General features: G+C 37.2%; 1 long non-coding RNA gene across 1 annotated transcript; it reads left to right on the top strand.

Annotated features, from left to right (window-relative positions):
• Positions 1-4,879: 4,879 nt before the first annotated feature.
• LOC109261300 (uncharacterized) lies at positions 4,880-19,933 on the top strand. The gene is made up of 3 exons (XR_002077334.2): positions 4,880-5,023; positions 16,605-16,807; positions 17,430-19,933. It is a non-coding gene; the product is annotated as an uncharacterized LOC109261300 (long non-coding RNA).
• Positions 19,934-20,204: the final 271 nt, after the last annotated feature.

The raw sequence follows: 20,204 nt of genomic DNA, 5'->3' as shown, positions 1-20,204 counted from the left end.
AGAAAGTGGTCCAGGTTCCTTCTTCTGCATGTCCCTGTCCAGTTTTCCCAGCACCACTTGCTGAAGAGACTGTCTTTATTCCATTGAATATTCTTTCCTGCTTTGTCAAAGATTAGTTGGCTGTATGTTTGTGGGTCCATTTCTGGGTTCTCTATTCTGTTCCATTGATCTGAGTGTCTGTTCTTGTGCCATCACATATTATTGACAGTAATAAATAGTTTTCTAAAAGTTTCTTCTTTTAGAAGTTCCTATAATTTCAGGAGGATATTTTCACCCTTTAATACAAGATACACAATAAATATGTATTAAATTTTTAACAAATTCCATATATTTTTGTTTCATATGTACTCATCTATGAGTGAGGAAACCCCACAGACCTATCTTTGGTCAATGGGCAGGGTGTGTGGTTCTTCCTGATTCCACATTTCCATACCCTAGTACAGTTGTGGCTCCTGAGTGTTGCAGGGAGGTGGCAGGTAGAGGCTTAGAGCCTCTAACCAAGTTCCTAAAACCTAACAAATACCCTACTGTGGCTGCTTTGGACTAAAGTGGAATATTTTTCTATGTGACTTCCTGGATTTCTGATAATTTGAACAGATGGAATATATTCAAAATCTACTGTTCTCAGATTGCACTGCTTCTAGGGCTTTTTCCGTCTTGTTCATTCATTTTATTGATTTAATTGTGGGAACTGCAGATGGTCCTTATCTTTCATAAGATAAAAATTTTATAACATGTTTTTGTACATTATTTTCTAATTCCTCCAAGTACTCAGATGTATTGATGTAATGGTTGGTACACACACACACACACACACACACACACACACACCCCATGCCAGTCAGGATACACTAGCTTATGTTACAATAACTGATGACTCCCAACAGGTTTGGGATTCATAATTCTACAGAAAAGGGTTAATTTGTGTGACCACTAAATCAAATTATATATATGATCTATATGTGTCATATATATATATAACATAGATGTACATTATGAAGTATAGTTAGAAAACAAACATGTATGAGCCTACTATCCAAAATAAGATCTAGAATTACTGGTAACATTGTATCTATCTGCGTATTTCTCCTAACCCCATCGCTCTCTCTTGCAGACATATCTGTAAAGATTTTTGTAGTTATCATTTCCTTGTTTAAAAAAATGGTATATACACTGACACACGAATGTTTGAACTATTGCTCACTGCTCTTGCCTCCTAGCCAACAAGTTATATTTTAGCTTTATTATAATTTTTGTATTTATAACAGTGTTTGAACTATTTGAATATTTTAGTTCATCCTTAAGTTCATAAATGGAGTATAAAATGGAAAAAATAAGTGTTGATGGCAGTAATAAGAAGTAAAGGACTTAAAAACTTAATACAGGAATGAAAATAATTAGAAATGTCAAAAATCATTATTTTAACTTTAATGAGATGCTTATTGGGTTTAAGCCATATCATTATGGGTTCACTTGTAAAGGAAAATGTAAAAATAGAATAAATGAACTCTAGAGATATATCCAAAATGTAGAGTATAAATAAATAACATATTAGTTAACTTTTACATATATTTATAACCATGAATTATACTCAAAATTAAAGGGTGATACATGCATTCTTCCCAAGATGCAACTAACCAGACATCCTTCATTTCCCTCACTTTCCTAATTGCATTCTTAGAACTACAGACTTCATATGGCTATAGGAAGAGAGATACCACTGTGGAGGCAGGGTAGGAGAATATACTAGCTAAATCAAATTTAGCTGGCCAGTCTTCTGGTTGGTGGAAACTTTGTCTTTCTGACCTAGGGCAAGTGTAATGGAGGGATGGAAGATGAGGTAGTCTTATTTCCTATTTTTGTATAAGCAGTCTCAAAGTCTTAATGATGTTAAAACAGTAAATTTTATCTCCATTTTTGGTTTTCAGTGGTTCAAATAGCTTTACCATTTGTGGAAATTTCTCAAAATTATCCAGCATTTTTATTTTTTGTATTTTTCTATCTTCTTGGGTATTTTAATTCATAAAGCAGAGAAGTTGGAGGGATGGTTAGCCAGATGCCATTTTAAACCAAGAATCAACAGTTAATATTTGTAGGGAGAACAAATACAGCATAAAATACAGTAGTTCAAGTCATTCAAAAACTCTCATTCCAGGGGCGCCTGGGTGGCTCAGTCGGTTGAGCGTCCGACTTCGGCTCAGGTCACAATCTCACAGCTCCTGAGTTCGAGCTCTGCGTCCGGCTCTGTGCTGACAGCTCAGAGCCTGGAGCCTGCTTCGGATTCTGTGTCTCCCTCTCTCTCTGCCCCTAACCCACTCGCATTCTGTCTCTGTCTCTCTGAAAAATAAATAAACATTAAAAAAATTAATAAAAAAAACCCTCTCATTCCAATTCAGCTTCCCTTCAATGCTCTAGGAAGGAAAGGTCAGTTTGGAGAAGTCTTGTGTTTCACATTATGACCTTCACAATCATTGGGCAAGGGAATGCGCAGAGTGGCAGTACTATATTTTACATTAAACTTAATCATGTGGATCTCTTTTCCAGACCTGGCTCAACTGAATCTTGGCTGGAATTTGAAAGTGTTTAGTAAAAACTCATTGCAGGTACTATTCCATTGATTTAGGAATTCACAGGAGCCACCAAGCCATTCTGGAGCCTGAAAATAATGACTCTTCCTTTGTCTTCCATTTTGGGGTCTATATTCTTTTTTGTCTTTTTTTCTTTTTTTCTTTTCTTTTCTCTTTTCTCTTCCTTATTTCCCTCTTTTCTTTTCTTTTTTTTTTTTTCGAGCTTAAAACATATATTTATTTTTCCATAGTTTCCATGTGTCAGCTGTCTCAGCATGCTGGAAATGAATCATCTGCTCAGTGTCCTGCAAGGCTGCATCTAAGGTGTTTGAGACCTGGGGGTCCTCCTTCAAGCTCATGTGAGTATTTGAGGCCTATATTCTTTTTTTTTTTAGTTTATTTATTTATTTTTAGAGAGAGTGTGTTTGAGGGAGGGGCAGAGAGAGAGGGAGAGAGAGGATCCTAAGCAGGTTCTGAGATGTCAGCGTGAGCTCAACATGGGACTCGATTTCACAAACCATGGAATCATAACCTGAACAGAGATCAAGAGTTAAACACTTAACTAACTGAACCACCCAGGCGTCCTGGGCCTATACTCTTAAGATGATTTCTTATATACTGATTCTTTTACAGATAGTTTTTTCTTTATTTTTTTATCTCTTATGGTGGTCCTTTACTTTCTATTGTGGTCTCTATTATCAAGAACATTTAAGAATATAAAACTTATTTTGCTAGTAGATTTCTTTTTTAACTGTAAAGTCTATTCATTAGTAGTCAACAGTCTAGGCTACAACTTCTCTGAGGACAGAAGCCCTGTCTATTTTATTCACCAAATGATTCTGAGATTTGGGTATTTTAATATGTAAATAATTCTTCTGGAAATTTTCATATATAACCTAGTAAATTATGTCATGTAAAAGAGATTTGGAGATCTGTATCTTCTTATTAAGTAGCTGTGTGATATTGGACCAGTGACTGACCTTCTCTGTGTCTTGATCTTTAAAATGAGGATATAAATAGCTACCATACCTATCCCATGGTGTTATTATTAACATGTATGAAAGTTCTTTGAAAACTATAGCCCTGTTATAAAAATTAGAACTCAAATAATTATTAAGGAGGTATTTATTAAGTATCTATCATGTGCCAGACCTGTTCTGAGTGCTAGGGAGGCAATGGTGAATAAAACTGGAAAGTGTCCTCACTTGTAGGGAGCTCACATTTTAGTTGGGGGAAACAAATGATAATCAAATAAACAAATAGGCATATTGTTTGTCAGGTGGTGAGGCATAGTATAAAAGGAAATTTAAGCAGGGGTGGTGGAAGAAAAATACTGAGTCAAGGGTGGAGGCATTTTATACAGGATGGTCAAGGAAGGCCACTGTAATAATGTAACATAGAGCAGAGAGTTGAATGGAGAAAGGGAGAAAGGATATATACTGGAAAACCACTCATGGTAGTGGGATAGTAACAGCCAAGGCTAATAAAACAAACCAAGAGCATTGGCTATTTCTAGCCAAAGTAGGATTCTAATTTCCCTTAATTCTCAGACCACTCTCTGAAGCACCAGGCAGTTCTTGACTAGGATAAATTTAGTAATAGGTTGAAAGTTCACTCTTGTTTGGAAAGCACTATGTAAATCCATTTCAATTAGGTTTAAATTAACTAGATCCTTAATAATAGTACCTCATAATTGTTGAAAATATATTCATATCTAATATGTCTTGTGAGAGTCACAAAATTCTTGAGTGTTTTTATCTGTTTTTCAAATGAAGAAACTGAAAACAGAAAGTGCTTTGCAAAGTTTCATAATTAGTTCTTGCTAGAACTAGGATGCCCTCTACATTTGCTGAAACCCTGACCCTGGAGTCATTTCCCTGGAGTATGTGGGAGGATTTCTAGAACCTCAACTGGCTTGGGGTTTATGAGACCCAACAGGGAACACAGCAGCCTCATCATGCCAGTCCATAAGGGTGTAGAAATTGAACACATGACCAGAGACTAACTGGGAAAGGCCCCAAACTCAATATCTTATAACTGAACCAATAGATTTTGGCTCTTTGTCTACTGACTGGTTATAGAGGAAAGCTTTCCTGAAGCCAGTTTTTAAGAACAAGAGTGTCCTGGGTGGCCAAATAGAAAATAGTTGTGAGTGGGTCTCCAGCAGAGCTTCTGCCAGCCACAATCAATCTCCTGAGGCCTTCTTTCATCCTTTCTATCCTGAATGCCACTGAGCAACAGCTCTGCACAAGCCTGTGATATTTTTGGTTCTGTTCCTTCCCATGCATACAGAGATCATTCTACTTGTTTCCCAGTGAAATGGAAAGAATTTCAATCAGTGGCATTACTTATCCTTCCAACTGTTGGAACTTAGAGAACTTCAGGCAAGTGAGAGATTTGGAACGGAGGGAGTTTGCTGCCACCAGCATCGATGGGAGGCCCAGAGCTGCTGCTGGGTGAGCATCCTTGTTTAGACAGATCAGCTTCTCACAAAAATGGGGTCTTGAGATTATCATCTACTTTATACTTTTTGTGGAAACTTGGAGCCAAAGTGTTCTCTTATATCTTTTAAACAGAAGCAGAGAAGAAAATAAAACAACAATAAAGATCAGCTCTTTCTCCCCTTCCTGTCTTTCCACTATTCCCATCTTTCTTGTCTTCCTTTTCCTTCCTGGAATGGAATGTTGGTGTCCTAGGAAATGGTATGGTGAGTGGAAGGAGGTGTAGCATGAAGGGATTGTCTGGTGTCTGAAGAAGCAGTACAGTGAGGTGGGGGTGAAAGAGGCACACAAAATGATGGGAAGAGTAAGATTCCAGATCTTGGTTTCTAAACACCATCCTCCACTAAGGGGAACCAGGACTCCCTAGAAATATGGCTGATTCTAAGACTGTAGTAAGAAAATTCCAAGATGAGGCTGAACCATCTTACTATATCAAAAAGCTAGTAAGTGCTCAATGAATGATGGGGACATGCCAAAAAGACAATGGATCTGTATCCATCTGTATTCCATCCAGAACTCTTACTAGCTAAAATGACAATTTGAGTATCAAGATAAATGCTGAATATCATATTATTAACCAATGAATAAAATGAAAAAATCATGAGCCTGTAATAACTAATAAATTAACTCTAACTAACTAACTAATTAAATGGAGAAGTAAGGTCTATTTCTTACGTTAGACTGTCATTTAATAAACATAGAAGTGATTATGGTATAAGGGAGGAAAACATTTCCTTTCTTTCCTTCTAGGTTCTTTGGCTAGTCTAATAATTAAATTGACAAAAGGCCAATTAAGAAAAAAAAACAAATAGTAATTTCCTATGTACAGGATCTCATAAAAATATAAGACTCAAAGAAGTGACCAGTAAACAGCTTTTACATCTTTTAGGCAAAGAAACAATACATTTGTAGGGAATTGATAAAACAAAGAGGTTTGAGTCTGGAGTAATTGGTGAAGACATAACAAGGTTTGTTTTGGTCCTAAATTCTCTATCTCTGGTGATAAAGATGTCTCTCTACTTTCTGGTACAGGGAAGACACCAGCTTTCAGGGGGACAACATAGGGTCAGAGTGTCCTTCTTGCACTAGCTTCTTCTTAAGTAACTTTAGTTCAAAATTTAGTTCAAAATGCCAAAGTGGCATATTTTAGAGTGGACTTCACTAAACCCCATCAGTTCCCTTCTCTAAAACTTCTCTGGATGTTTCACATATCAACAGTTGAGCTGATGGCTATGGAGAGCAGAATCAGTTTACAGCAGGTAAAAAATCTGCAAAGGGAGAAAAGAACATAGATTGGAAGAAGAATTAGCAAACAGGAAAAAAAAAATGAAGCACATTTCCCCACAACCCATTAAACCAGCTCCCAGTGTTGGGAATAGGTCACCCTCAATAAAATGGCTGTGATTCATTTATCTAATGGAAAGTGTTAATCTTTTTTAATAGATGTAAGTTAGACACTACTTGTTGTGTTTTATTTACATAAAAGCAGTATTTTTTTACTATCCCTTGCTGGGTAGTGAGTGTATCTAGAGCATGATTTTAGAGGACAACAGAGGCTTAGTTGTTACCTTGTGGCTGGAGTAGCTCAAAAATTTGCATAGTGGTGTTGAACTCTTTTTCTAGTATCATAAAAAGATTTAAGATTGCCTTTTCCTGTGTCTTAATTCTTGGGAATTAATAAGCCCCAAGGCTTGGAAATAAGGTCCTCAACATTGAAAAGAATTTGGAGTGGCAGATTTTCTACAGTTTCTCATCCCATATGATTATATGGCATGACTTTATGAACAAAGGAGCCCAAATTTATAATTTGACTGGCACTTAAGGTGGAAGATCTGGTGACAGAAGGAGCCAGGTATCTGAGTCCACATCATTCTGGCCATTTAGATTGAACACTTTATATACCCTATTGCCATTTAACATAAAAAAAAAAAACAAAAAAAACAAAACAGTGTGATTCAAAGATAAGGTCAGAGTGGAATCAGTAATCTTCTAGATCTGAGACATTCCAAGACCTTTGCAATAAGTAATGTTAGCATTAATACATCTCCACTTTACATGTACTTCTATCAGTTTGTAGAACACATTGCAAAATGTCTGATATGAGAGACCTGCAGTCTATTTTTGGCAACTATAATACTTGGTTTTGTCACCTGGTCAAGTTAGTCCAGATTTTTGCTTCACCCATATATAGTTTGGGGTATTTGGCAATCTAATCAGAGGAGCAGCTGAGATACCCAAGTCATACAAAGATAGTCTGTGAACCATCCAAAACATTTTGTCATTTGGCAAACATCTGTGCTATAAAAGGCAGTGCTACAGTCAATTCTAATCTCCATGACAGGTTTGGAGATATCTATGAAATCAAACCACAGGCTTTGATTGCAATATTGCCCTAGCATGTTACCCAGGAAAGGTCCAGTGTCATGTGTGTTTTCAATACAAAGGGAAATAATTCCACTTATTGTCTTTCTTTGGGTAAAGGGAAGTCCTTGAACTTCTATAAAGGTTTTCTGAGCCCAAATAAGTTACCAGAAGAAGAAACAGAGTGATGTTTTTCTTGTTGTGGATACCTTACCCTATCATTCATCCATCTTCTATACTTAGTCCACCAGGTATTCACTTTGGCAGGGAATTTTTGTTCAGTTTTTTTGCACCATCTAGATGTTGACATAACCAATAGTTGGATAGATTGAAATGGCCAGGATTTGGTAAAATGGCATAAGGGCGTGTTTCATCTGTACCTGACTTGTTAAAGTAAGGCTTAATAAGAGCAAGACACAGATTGAAAGAGTTACTATGTAAACTCAGAAGGGGAGTATGATAAATTGAAACAATCTCCAGTCAGTCTTCTAACAAATAATTAATAAATGTCGTAGAAAAAAAGTATCCATATCCATTAATAAGCTCTCTCTGTATGTGTATGTGTGTATGTGTGTGTGGTAGAATGTCTTACAAAGGAAGGGAAACAGATAAAAGCAAAGTTTCTTGATCCCAGATCTTGGGAAAAGTTGTCCACTTTGTGATGCTTTCTGCTTCATAAACCTGGGAGTTGACTCTGGAAATCCCTCTTAGGGATTATCTTCCAGTTATTATGGGAGTGATAACCTTGATCTATTTTGGCATGGCTTGCATGAATTCAGGAGGATTTTTTTTTTAATTTCAGTGGCATTGTATGTGGTTATCATACCTCATAAAGTTTTTCCCAGAGAGGTGACAGAGTATGTTTTGTTCTAAAGACCTTGATGTGCACCTGGTTTCCTTGTTCAAAGGGATGGCAAGGCTTGTCAGTCAGTGGAGGCCATGGCTTTTTCACTTGTTGGTGATATGCCTAGTATACCAGTTACTTTTTATATGTAGCTAGTCATAGCCTCAAGTTGTTTACTTAAGTTCCCACAAAGTTCACTTAATCCAGGAATGAAAAATTTAGAGATGCCATGAGGCATTGAATGTCCAAACACTATTTCAAAAGTGGTCAATTAATGGCTCCTATTTGAAATATTCTGGATCTTTATAAGGGCCAAGAGCAATGCTTCTGGCCAGTTAACCCCAATTTCTTGACAGATCTTTACCAAAGTCCTTTTTATTCCTAAATTTTTATGTTTCACTTGCCCTGATGATAGAGAATTCTATAGGATATGAAATTTTAAGGAGTACTCCAAGGTCTTTGCAAGCAAATGGTTTGTCTCTACTATAAAACGAGTTCCATGGTCTGACTTAATCCATAAAGGAATGACAAAACCTAAATAATCTGTTATTAATTTATTTGCAACTGTCATGGTATTAATTTCTTTACTACAATTACAGCATCAGAGACTTATAATATTCCTGAGATATGTGAGTCCATGTTAACTATCTCTAAATGTAAATGAAACTACATTCAGTCCATCCACTAAACATGAAGACAATAACCAAACAGTGAGAATAGCAAAAAGCTGGAGACAAATTAATAAAATCCATTTGAAGTACAGCAAAAGGCAGTATGGGCCTAGACAGACTTGCTGGGGTATACTGATTTCTTTCAGAAACTTGGTGTATTTACAATTGGTGTACTGGGAAATAATTTGTTCAGAAATTGTGTGGATGTCAGGGTAGAACCAGTTGTCTTTTAGTTCCTTAGCTATCCTCATGTCCCATATATGTCCCATTTAATGAGAGATAAGTACAAGCAAAAAAGTCAAAAGAGAGGGGGCTACAGGAAGTCTATTTGGCCCAAAGTATAATCCATCTGATTATTATTTTGCACCAGTAGTATTCATTTATCTTTTTTAGGCTGTGGGGCATTTGCCTGGTAGTTAAAACTATCAGCCAAGGATAAAAGCAGGCTTAAAAATTGGGTGGAAAAAGGGTGGGGGAGAGGAGGTCCATTTGGAGCTACATATTTAGCAGCTATTGTTTCCTAAAGACAGAATATCAGCCTCCTTAATATGGACTGAACAATGAACAATGGCAACTTTAGAAGGGAGATGAATAGCTTGTAACAGAGCAGCAATTATAGACCCATTAGCAAGAAGAGCACCACAGAGGTTAAGAATTTATGGAATTTCCAAATTGTGCCAACAGCATGGCAGACTCCAAAACCATATCTGGAGTCACTGGCAGTTTTCCATTTTGTGAGCATACGATCTCTGGTAAGGGCAATGTGTTCAGCAGCTTGGGCTGATTTTACAGTGGACAAAGAGTATGTCTTGTGTTTTGTGTGGTGAAAGTATGGCATAACTGGTTATTATGTTTTCCCAGAAACTTCGTTTACAGGAGCCATCACAAAATAGTATTAAGTCTGGATTATTTAGAAGGATGTCTAAGAAGTCCTCTTGTGTGTGAAACCATTACTATAGTTGCAAGGCAATAATGTGGAATGGGATGGGGCTCTTCATCATCAAGGAGGGGTAGTAAAGTGGCTGGGTTTAAAGTGTTACCGCAATGCAAGATGCTGGAATGGTTAATCAAAAGGACCTGTTTATAGGTTGTCTATTACCATATAGAGAAGTGCTGTGTCTTATGAACCTGTAAGAGAGCAAACAAAGCATGAGGAACACACAGGTGAATGTAGGAGACTGATGTGAGAGTACTGGCTTTGTCATTCAAGGTGACAGCTCTGGCTACCACATGCAAGGCATGGGGGCATACCCACAGAGTCTAATGACATGAGATATATGCCATAGGATTTATCTGAGTGTCAAAATGCAGTCCTAGAATACTTCAACAATCCCATTATTTTCTTGGAATTATGTTAAAAGGTGCTGAATTGGATAAACTGAGAGCTAAGGTGTATGTGATGTTAATTGTAAGGCTTCAAAGAGGGTTAATGCCTTTGAAGGCCAGGAAATGGGCTCTGGGATATCTGGAAGGAGGACATAGAGGTTTAGCAGGAATAGCAAAAATAGGAATCCATAGGCAGCAGTAGCTAGCTACCCCTAGAACTGTATGTAATTGTTTACTCATTTTGAGGAGAGGGATTGACAAAGGTGACTCAAGACATTTTGGGGTGAATTTTGAATGCCCCGAGATATTTCATGTTCTAAGTAGGTAACAGTTGTTTGTACCCATTGAAGTTTAAGGCAGGAGGCTTTATGGTTTCCTTCAGCTAGTACCTTGAGGAGAATAAGGGAGTCTGTAAGAGTGCCCTGCTTAGTTTGGTTACAGGGTGAAAGGTTATCAACATAACAAACTAGAGTAGAGACATTGGTAAAGGCTGCAGAATCCAAGTGAGCTTTAGGAGCCTGAGAAGCTATTAAAGAACTCACAATATGCCTGAGATATGAAAGTTAACTGTCTCACTTTAAATGTAAATGCAAAGAAAAATTGTAAGTCAGGATGCAATAGGATTCAAAAGAAAGCTGAGCCGAGGTAAATTACTGTAAATCAGACTACATAAGCAAAAACTGAAGTAAGAATAGCAGCTGGATTAGGGAGTATTGGGAGGTGAGCAATTACAAAAGAGTTTATGGCTCTTAGGTCTTGCACAAACCAATAGATTTAGTTTCTGAGTCAAATTTGTCTTCATTCTTTACTTGTCAGATTGGAGGAGTACTAGAGGGTGAGGAAGTAAAGCCAAGAACACCCTGGGGCAAAAGAAAGTTTATTATACATTCAGTTCCTCACTATGCATCTCTCAAGAGAGGTTATTGGGTTACTTGATGGAAATGTTTATATATTTTTTCCCCAAGTAATGAATGCAGGCTCTGCACTCAGTAACAATCCAACTTCACTTGTATGTGTGGCCCAAAGACTAATTGGGTCATTTAAAATTTTTTTTGGAAAAATTGTTTCTACAAATTTTAATTGCAGTATAGTTAACATAGTGTTATTTTCAGGTGTACAATGTTAAATAATTATTTATTACTCAGTGCTCATTATGATAAGTGAACTCTTAATCCCTTTCACTTATTTCATCAATCTCCCTAGCCACCTTCTCTCTGGTAACCATCAGTTTGTTTTCTATTTTTAAGAGTTTGGGTTTTTGTGGAGTTTTTTTTTTTTTTTTTTTTTTTTTGTCTCTTTGTTTATTTCTTCTATTTGTTTCTTAAATTCCACATAGGAGTGAAATCCTATGGTATTTGTCTTTCTCTGACTATTTCACTTGGCATTATACCCTCCAGATCCATCCATGTTGTGGCCAATGGCAAGATTTCATTCTTTTTTATGGCTGAATAATATTCCATTGTGTGTGTGTGTGTGTGTGTGTGTGTGTGTATGTGTGTGTGTGTGTATAAAACACATCTTCTTTATCCATTCATCTATTAATGGATATTTGTGTTAAATCCATAAGCTGACTATTGTAAATCCTGTCATCATAAATATAGGGGTGTGTATATCTTTTTGAATTAGTGTTTTTGTGCTCTTTGGGTAAATACCCAGTAGTGAAATTACTGGATTATGTGGTAACTTTATTTTTAACTTTTTAAGGAACCTCTATACTGTCTTCCAGAGGGCTGTGCCACTTTGCATTCCCACCAACAGTGCATGTTGTTCCTTTTTCTCCACATCCTTGATAATACTTGTTGTATCTTGTGTTTTTTACTTTAGCCTTTCTGACACGTGTGAGGTGATATTTCATCATGGTTTTGATTTGCATTTGTCTTAGGATTAGTGATGTTGAGCGTATTTTCATGTGTATTGGCCATCTGGATATCTTCTTTGGAGAAATGTCTGTTCATGTCTTCTATCCATTTTTTAATTGGATTATTTGAGTTTTTTGGTGTTGAGTTATATGTTCTCTATATATGAGTTGAGTTATATATGTTCTCTATATACTTTTGATACTAACCCCTTATCAGATATATCATTTACAAATATCTTCTCCTATTCCAGAGGTTGCTTTTAGTTTTGTTGATTGTTCCACTTGGTGTGCAGAAGCTTTTTATTTTGATACAATCCTAACAGTTTATTTTTGTTTTTGCTTCTCTTACCTCAGGAGACACATCTAGAAAAATGTTGCTAAACCTGATGTTTTATAATGAATAGATGTTATACTTTGTTAAATTGTTTTTCTGCATCCATTGAAATGATCATATGATCTTTATCCTTTATTTTATTGATGTGATGTATCACATTGATTGCTTTTTGAATATTGAAAAACCCTTGCATCTTCCAGGAATAAATCCACTTGATTGTGGTGAATGATTTTTTCCATGTATTGTTGGATTCAGTTTGCCAATATTTTGTTGAGGATTTCGCATCTATGTCCTTTAGAGATATTGGCCTGTAGCTTTTTTTTGTAGTGAGTTTATCTGGTTTTGATATCATGGTAATGCTTGCCTCATAGAATGAATTTGAAAGCTTTTCTTCCTCTTCTGTTTTTTTTTTTTTTTTTTTTTTTGGAGTAGTTTGAGAAGAATAGTTATTAACTCTTTTTTAAATGTTTGGTAGAATTTGCCTGTGAAGCCATCTGGTCCTAGACTTTTGTTTGTTAGGATTTTTTTTCTTTGTAATTATGGATTTACTTTCTTTGCTGGTAATCAGTCTGTGCAAATTTTCTATTCCTCTCTGCTTCACTTTTGGTAGGTTATATGTTTCTTGGAATTTGTCCATTTCTTGTGGGTTGTCCAACTTGTTGGTATATAGTTTTTCATAATATTCTCACATGATCTTTTGTATTTCTGTGGAATTGGTTGTATTTTTCCTCTTTCAGTTCTGATTTTGTTTGAGTTGTTGCTCTCTCTCTCTTTTTTTTTATGAGTCTTACTAACAGTTTATCAATTTGTTGACCTTGTCAGAGAACTAGCTTTTGGTTTCATTGATCTGTTCTTTTTTTTCTTTTTTTCTTTTTTTTTTTTTTTTTTAGTTTCTAGTTTGTTTATCTGCTCTAATCTTTATCATTTTCTTCCTTCTACTAGTTTTGTGTTTGGGTTTTTCTTCTTCTTCTTCTTTTTTAGCTCTTTTAGGTGTAAGGTCAAGTTGTTTATTTGAGATTTTGAGATATTTTTTGCATCTTGAAGTATGTCTGAATTTCTATAAACTTCCCTCTTAAAACAGCTTTTGCTGCATCCCCAAATTTGGACTGTTGTGTTTTGTCTCCATGCATTGTTTTTTTAATTTCCTGTTTCATTTCCTGGTCAACCCATTTATTGTTTAGTAGCATGTTATTTATCCTCCATGTATTTGTGGTCTTTCCAAATTTTTTCTTGTGGTCAGTTTTTAGTTTCATAGTGTTGTGATTGGAAAAGATGTAAGGCGTAACTTCAATTTTTTGAATTTGTTGAGACTTGTTTTGTGGCCTAATATGTTCTATGTTCTGGAGAATGTCCCATGTACTCTTGGAAAAAATGCTTATTTCACTATTTTAGGATGGAATGTTCTGAATATATGTTACATCCATCTGGTCCAGTATGTCATTAAAAGCCACTGTTTCCTTATTGATCTCCTGTTTGAATGACCTATCCATTGATGTAAGTGGAGTGTTAAAGTCTAACTGGGACATCATTTTATTTATTTATTTATTTATTAGCCTGAAGGTTTCTTTCTTTTTTTCTTTTTAATGTTTTATTTCATTTTGAGAGAGCATAAGTGGGGTGAGGCAGACAGAAAGGGACAGAGAATCTGAAGTAGGCTCTGCACTGACAGCAGTAAACCTGATGTGGGGCTTGAACTCACAAACCAGGAGATTATGACCTGAGCTGAAGTTGGACACTCAACCTACTGAGCCACCCAGGTGCCCCTAACTGGGGCATCTTTTAAAGACTATTCTTTTCAGAGGATTTTAAATCAAGACAATTTTTTCTTTTTTTAATAACATATTTAAAAATTTTTTTTCTTTTCCAATTTTTATTTAAATTCTAGTTAGTTAACATACAGTGTCATATTGGTTTCAGGCATAGAATTCAGTGATTAATCACTTATATATAGCACCCAGTGCTAATCATAACAAGTGCCCTCTTTGTTATGATCACCCATCTTCCCTATCCCCCACCCGCCCCCCTCCATCAAGATGAATTTCTAGTAAGGATATCACTGACAAATTTATCACAGCTGCTAACCCAGGAAATGGACAGGTAAGCCCTGGTGCACTGCTGAGGCCAACTGCTCTTTCCCTGAGAATTCCAAATGGGCTGGACAAATTGAGAGTATAGCCCCTGGCTGTGCTCACAACACTGTTGTCAAACAAACTTGGATAAACTCATTGTAAAAGAAGCCAATTACTCAAGAATGAGCATTCAGAAAGAGTAAGGAAGAAATTTATTTTGGGTGCTGGCAGCCAGGGGAGGTGGCAAGCTCAACCTTAACAACCCACCTCTCAGCCCACATGATGAACACCTGGGGTTTTATGAGGAGAGGTTAAGGGAGTATATACAAGAGAGCAGACAGAGATCATACCAACCCCCATCCATGATCACACACCCTCTGCCTGCTCTCTGATCAGGGCAGGGAAGGGGATGTGTGGGGTGTGGTCTTCTAAGCATTCCACTGCTGTCAGGGATTTTCTTGTCTGGCAGGTGGGATGTCCCAGTCATTGCAAAGGACCTTCATCAATGCTTCAAAAAAGTGTTATAAGAAATAAACACAATAGTGTTCAGTTAGAACATGAGTCAAGTAAGATATCTTACCTATTTCTGGTTTTAACTGTTGGGGTCTATAGTTGATCAAGAGGGCTAGCTATCAAGGAAAGTAGGAAATTTGGGGGTTTATCTGAAGGTGGAGAAATAAAAATGCATTTTGCATTACATTTTATTGTGGCATTTAATTTGCATAACAAATCTCTACCAGGGGCGCCTGGGTGGTTCAGTCGGTTAAGGTCTGTCTTCCGCTCAGGTCATGATCTCATGGTTCATGAGTTTGAGCCCCATGATGGGCTCTGTGCTGACAGCTCAGAGCCTGGGGTTTGCTTTGGATTCTCTGCCTCTCTCTCTCTGCTTTTCCCCCACTTGCACTGTCTCTCAAAGCTGAATAAATGTTAAAAAAAAAATTAAATAAAAAAATAAAAAATAAAGAAACAAACAAGTCTTTACCAAAAAGTTTTGCTAGTGAGGAGTTGAAAACTAGAAAGGCATTGTGTTGTGAAATAGGTTGCCCTGAGACTCTGACAGCCTCAATAAAATCAGAGGTGACAGAGATAAATCCTCTCAACATGTGGTAAAGTCCCACCAATGTTAATTTTAAAATCCAGTTTTTTATCCTTTGAAAAAAATTTAATGGTGAACTCTGAGATGTGACTGAGGATCAGCTGACCTCAATCAGTCAATGGTGAATTGCCTCAGAGGAGGGGGAAAAAATTTACCCTCTGGGGGGTGTTGGGGCCTAGGTGGATTAGTTTTTAAATGTTCCTTTCTCTTAATTGCAGAACAATTATTCTTCCAATGCCCTCCCCTCCCCCCTTTTTTTCTTTCATAATGTCTGCAATTGTCTAGAGGAAAATAGGAAGGGCTCTGAGTGGACTTTTAGTTGCTTTTATTTTATTTTTGAGTAGCTTTTAGAGTTATACTTTTATCTATCTAAAGATTTAAGTTTCAGAACAACAATTGTTGCTTTTTACTCTTTCCCCCCTGTATTCCTGCAAGCTATTCTCAAATAATTGAGTAGTTGTTTCTATCTCATAGGCTAGCTTGCTGGCCCAGTCAACTACATTATTTTGTATTTTCCTCTTTATATCAGGGAGAAAACCTCCTACTGAGGTGGAAATTAAAAGATTACTTTCTCAAAACAACAACAACAATTCCTGTGCTCTGGAACTTCTGGGTTTAGTGTAGTATGCCTTTGAAAATTATGCATAAAGCATTCAACAAAGACCTTCAGATGCCCTCCTTTCTGAGACCAATTCATTTTAGGGTGGAAAGCCTCTAACATTGCTCCTATCAAGCTTTCAATATCATCCTCCAGCTGAGCTATTTCCTGGTCAGTTTTAGGAGGACCTGGGAGACTTTCTGACCATCTGTTTCCCTGGGTGGGGATGGGGGGGGGGGCATGGGGGTAGTTTCCAGGGGGCCATCTGGCTTGTTTAACTACAGTACAATGATGGGAGGGAAAAACACTCCTTAACAGTCTCTCTGAATGGTGTTGTGAATGACCACTAATCTTTCTAATTTCTTTCCAAATTTGGTAGGATCTTCTGCAAGTAGAAGCAGGCTTTATAATTTAAAAGATCTGTTGTACAAAGGACATGAATTCTTTGCTGTGGGGATCCAGGATACACTCACAATGGACATTGCATAGGAAGGCCCATAGGAAGGCAGAAACTGATTACAGAGATGTGGAAAGGAGGAGGAGCTGCAAGGCACAGTAAAACCTCATCACCACCTGTCCCAGGTATTTCTGCTACATTCTTTCCTGACATATAGCATTTATATAAAAAGTCTGTATACCCTAGACCTGGAAGTCAGGCCATAGTGTTTTCTGTAAATCTCATAGGGAAAGAGATGATAAAACAAGTAGGTGTGTAAGGGATTTTCTGGGGAAGTTGGAGAAATTTGGGGAGCTAAAGAAATTTGTTGAGGAGGAGATGGGGCTGGGTTTTGAGAAGTGGGATTCAGACCAGGGACCCAGAGATTCAAAAAATCTTCTGGAGGGTCAGAGACAGGGAGATGGGAATAAAGAGTTGTATGAGAGGGTGAAAGGGGGAATTTACATTGGATGTAGATTTTAATTTTTTTTCTAAGTTCAGTTTCTTTTTTTTTTTTTCATCTCATTAAAGGAGTCCCTAAGGCTAGCCATTATATTCCTTTGTATCTTTTTTATGGGAAGAGTTGGACGTGACTTTTAAGGGTTAGAATAAATCTTTACCACAATGTGAGAGGCATTCCTAAAGTGGGTGGAGTGAAACATCTATGACCCAGAAATTTACTACCAGATTTATCCTAAGAAAACAAAGACCTTTATTGTCATAGGCAGAAGTATAATATAGTAAAACAGTGTCTCTGGTCTCTCACAGGAACATGAGGCTCCTCCTGTCTGACATTGGCGGGGGGGGGGGGATGGTGTGCTACTGGACTGGGACTTTTCCAGCAGTAGCAAGATAACAACGGTTGAGATGACAAAGACCCCTAAGGACGGGGACTCCTTATGACAAACTCCTCTGAGAATTAGCATAGCTGGACAAAGAGAATTCTGTTTGTGACTTTGTATCTCAGAACCTCAGTCTCTTCAAATGGCCACCAGATCCACATCAGTATGTGCACCTTCTGGATGACAGTGACCAGAGAGAATATTCTCCCTGGTCGCAAAGCTAAGCACTCAAGACACAAAATAAGGTGAAAGAAAAACCATTCCTGGTTTTTTACATAGGGGATCCACAGCAAAGCTTGACTAAAAAGACACTGGTCTGGTGAGAATGGTGAACTCACCAAGGTGTGAGGCTGGCTCACCAGCAGGCAGATAGGAAGTAAGCTTGGGTTCTACTCTGTTGACACAAAATGAATAAACCTTTTAGAATCTCTAAAAGTAAAAAAAAGTTTTATTCAAGCCCAAGTTAGGTAAACTGCCCAGAAAACATACTCTTCATGGGGAAAAAAGTACTCCAGAGAATGAATAGTTTTTACAGGGCTATACACTTTTTTTTTTCTTACATCTTGTAAAAGCTTAAAGGACTATAGATTAGCATATAGGCAGGAATCACAAGTTTTAACATTGAGGAATGCAGGGGGTAGAAGCATTGACTGATAATTTTAGGACAGAATGGTTTTCCTTTAGGCTACTTATCTACAAAACTGATGTACAATATATATTTGGTGGGCCATAAATCAGGCTTTTGGTTTAAACAAAGTTTATGTACAATCATACTGACTTAGAAAGAAATCTAAAATGGCTTCTCTTATATATCAGGCCTCTAGAGAGGTTTGTTGTTGTTGTTGTTGTTGTTGTTTTTCCCTCTAACTCTACAGCTTCCTCTTTATGAAAAACTATATAGAAGACAGAGGCAAAAGAAAACAATGACCGTCTCTGGGTGGAATGAGATCAGTAACAAACATATTTAAAACAAATCTTTATCAGAGTCACTATATGTAAGGAACTAATTCACATGAGTATTTTCTCCTGCTAATCTAAATTTAGAAAAAGAAAAGGACTTTCATCACTCTTGCTTCCACCAGACTTTGCAGGCAGAGATCCAAGAGGCTTTTGTGGTAAGAATTTCTACCTTATGCCACCTCTTGTCAGAGGCCCTAAATTCTCAGCTGCAGCAGCCCTGAGATGGGCAGCGTCCAGCCAGTGGAGGACCGCGTATTGGGCGCCAAAACTAGAGAAGGAAGACATTTCCTTTCTTTCCTTCTAGGTTCTTTGACTAGTCTAATAACTTAACTGATGCAAGACAGATTAAGAGGAGAAAAACAAACTTTGATGTCACAAATCTAGAAGCTTATAGAAATATGAGACTCAAAGTGGTGACCAAACAGGCAGCTTTTAGACAAAAGAATAAATTCACAAGGAATTGACAAGACAAAGAAATTTGGGCCTGTGTGGTAAATTGGTGAAGAAATAATAAGGTTAGTTTATATAGCCTTTCAGCCCTAAGTTCTCTATCTCTTATGATAAATGTATCTCTATATTCTGGTATAGGGAGAGTACTTTTCATATAGGAGATTTACCTCTTGCTTTTAAGGGGACAGGGGAGGATCAACGTGTCATTCATTGTACCAGTTCCTTCTTAAGTGAGTTTGATTCAAAATGATCAATATGCCAAGTAGCATATTTTGGGTGGCCTGCTCTGAATCTCATCAATGGAAATAGAGAATAGTTCTTTGTCAACCTTCATAGTGGTAGTTGATATAGGCAGGAGTAATCTATGGATGCTGAAGTTGATGTGCAGAGGAGGAAAATTAATTTCCTCTCTAACTTTTTAGGTTTTTAGCTGAGACTCTTCTACAATAAGAGACAGATTAACAATAGAAAAACAAACATGTTTAATAATATGTAAACCCCTGTGCAAATGGAAGATATGAAGAAAACTGAGTAACACCTGCAAATGGCCCAAGACAATACCTTAAATACCATCTTCAGCTAAAGATGAAAAGATGGTGGGGATAGGAGGGAGGAATGCCATTATGGGAGGTTATCAAGGAAACTAAACAGGGGTAAAGCTGTTATATAGATTTAAGTAAGTGCCTTCTTCATGAATAAGATTATCTTGTGATTTAGAGCCTTCTTTCTCTTCCTGGTACAAAGAGGGATACACCCTTACAAATGGAGATTTTGATCATGGATGAGGGGGGAGAGGCAAACCAAGAAGAGAGGCAAACCACAAGGGTGGTGGGGGCTGGGAAGTGGGATGGGTTAAATGGGTGATCGGTATTAAGGAGGGAAATTGTGATGAGTACCAGGTGTTGTATGAAAGTGTTGAATCACTAAATTGTACACCTGAAACTAATATTATACTGTATGTTAACTAAGTGGATTTTAAATAAAAACTTTAAGGGGCATCTGGGTAGCTCAGACAGTTAAGCATCTGACCCTTGATTTACACTCAAGTCATGATCTTGCAGTTTGTGAATTCGAGGCCTGTGTTTGGCTCCATGCTGTGTCGAGCCTGCTTAGTATTGTCTGTCTCCCTCTCTCTTTCTGCCCTTCTCTCTTTCTCTGTCTTAAAATAAACAACAAAAAACTTAAAAAAAGACAGAGGTTTCCTTTACAAATGTAAATGTTCCTTACAAAAGGGTAACTTCCACTCAGTTTTCAGAGCTCTGCCTATGCCTGCTGTTTCTTAAAATTAACC

The sequence above is a fragment of the Panthera pardus genome, unplaced genomic scaffold, assembly GCF_024362965.1.
Source record: "Panthera pardus isolate Hobbes unplaced genomic scaffold, ASM2436296v1 HiC_scaffold_13, whole genome shotgun sequence".
In the NCBI taxonomy this organism is placed as follows: domain Eukaryota; kingdom Metazoa; phylum Chordata; class Mammalia; order Carnivora; family Felidae; genus Panthera; species Panthera pardus.
Note: the sequence above shows the minus strand (reverse complement) of the source record. Positions and strands in the feature narration are given on the sequence as shown.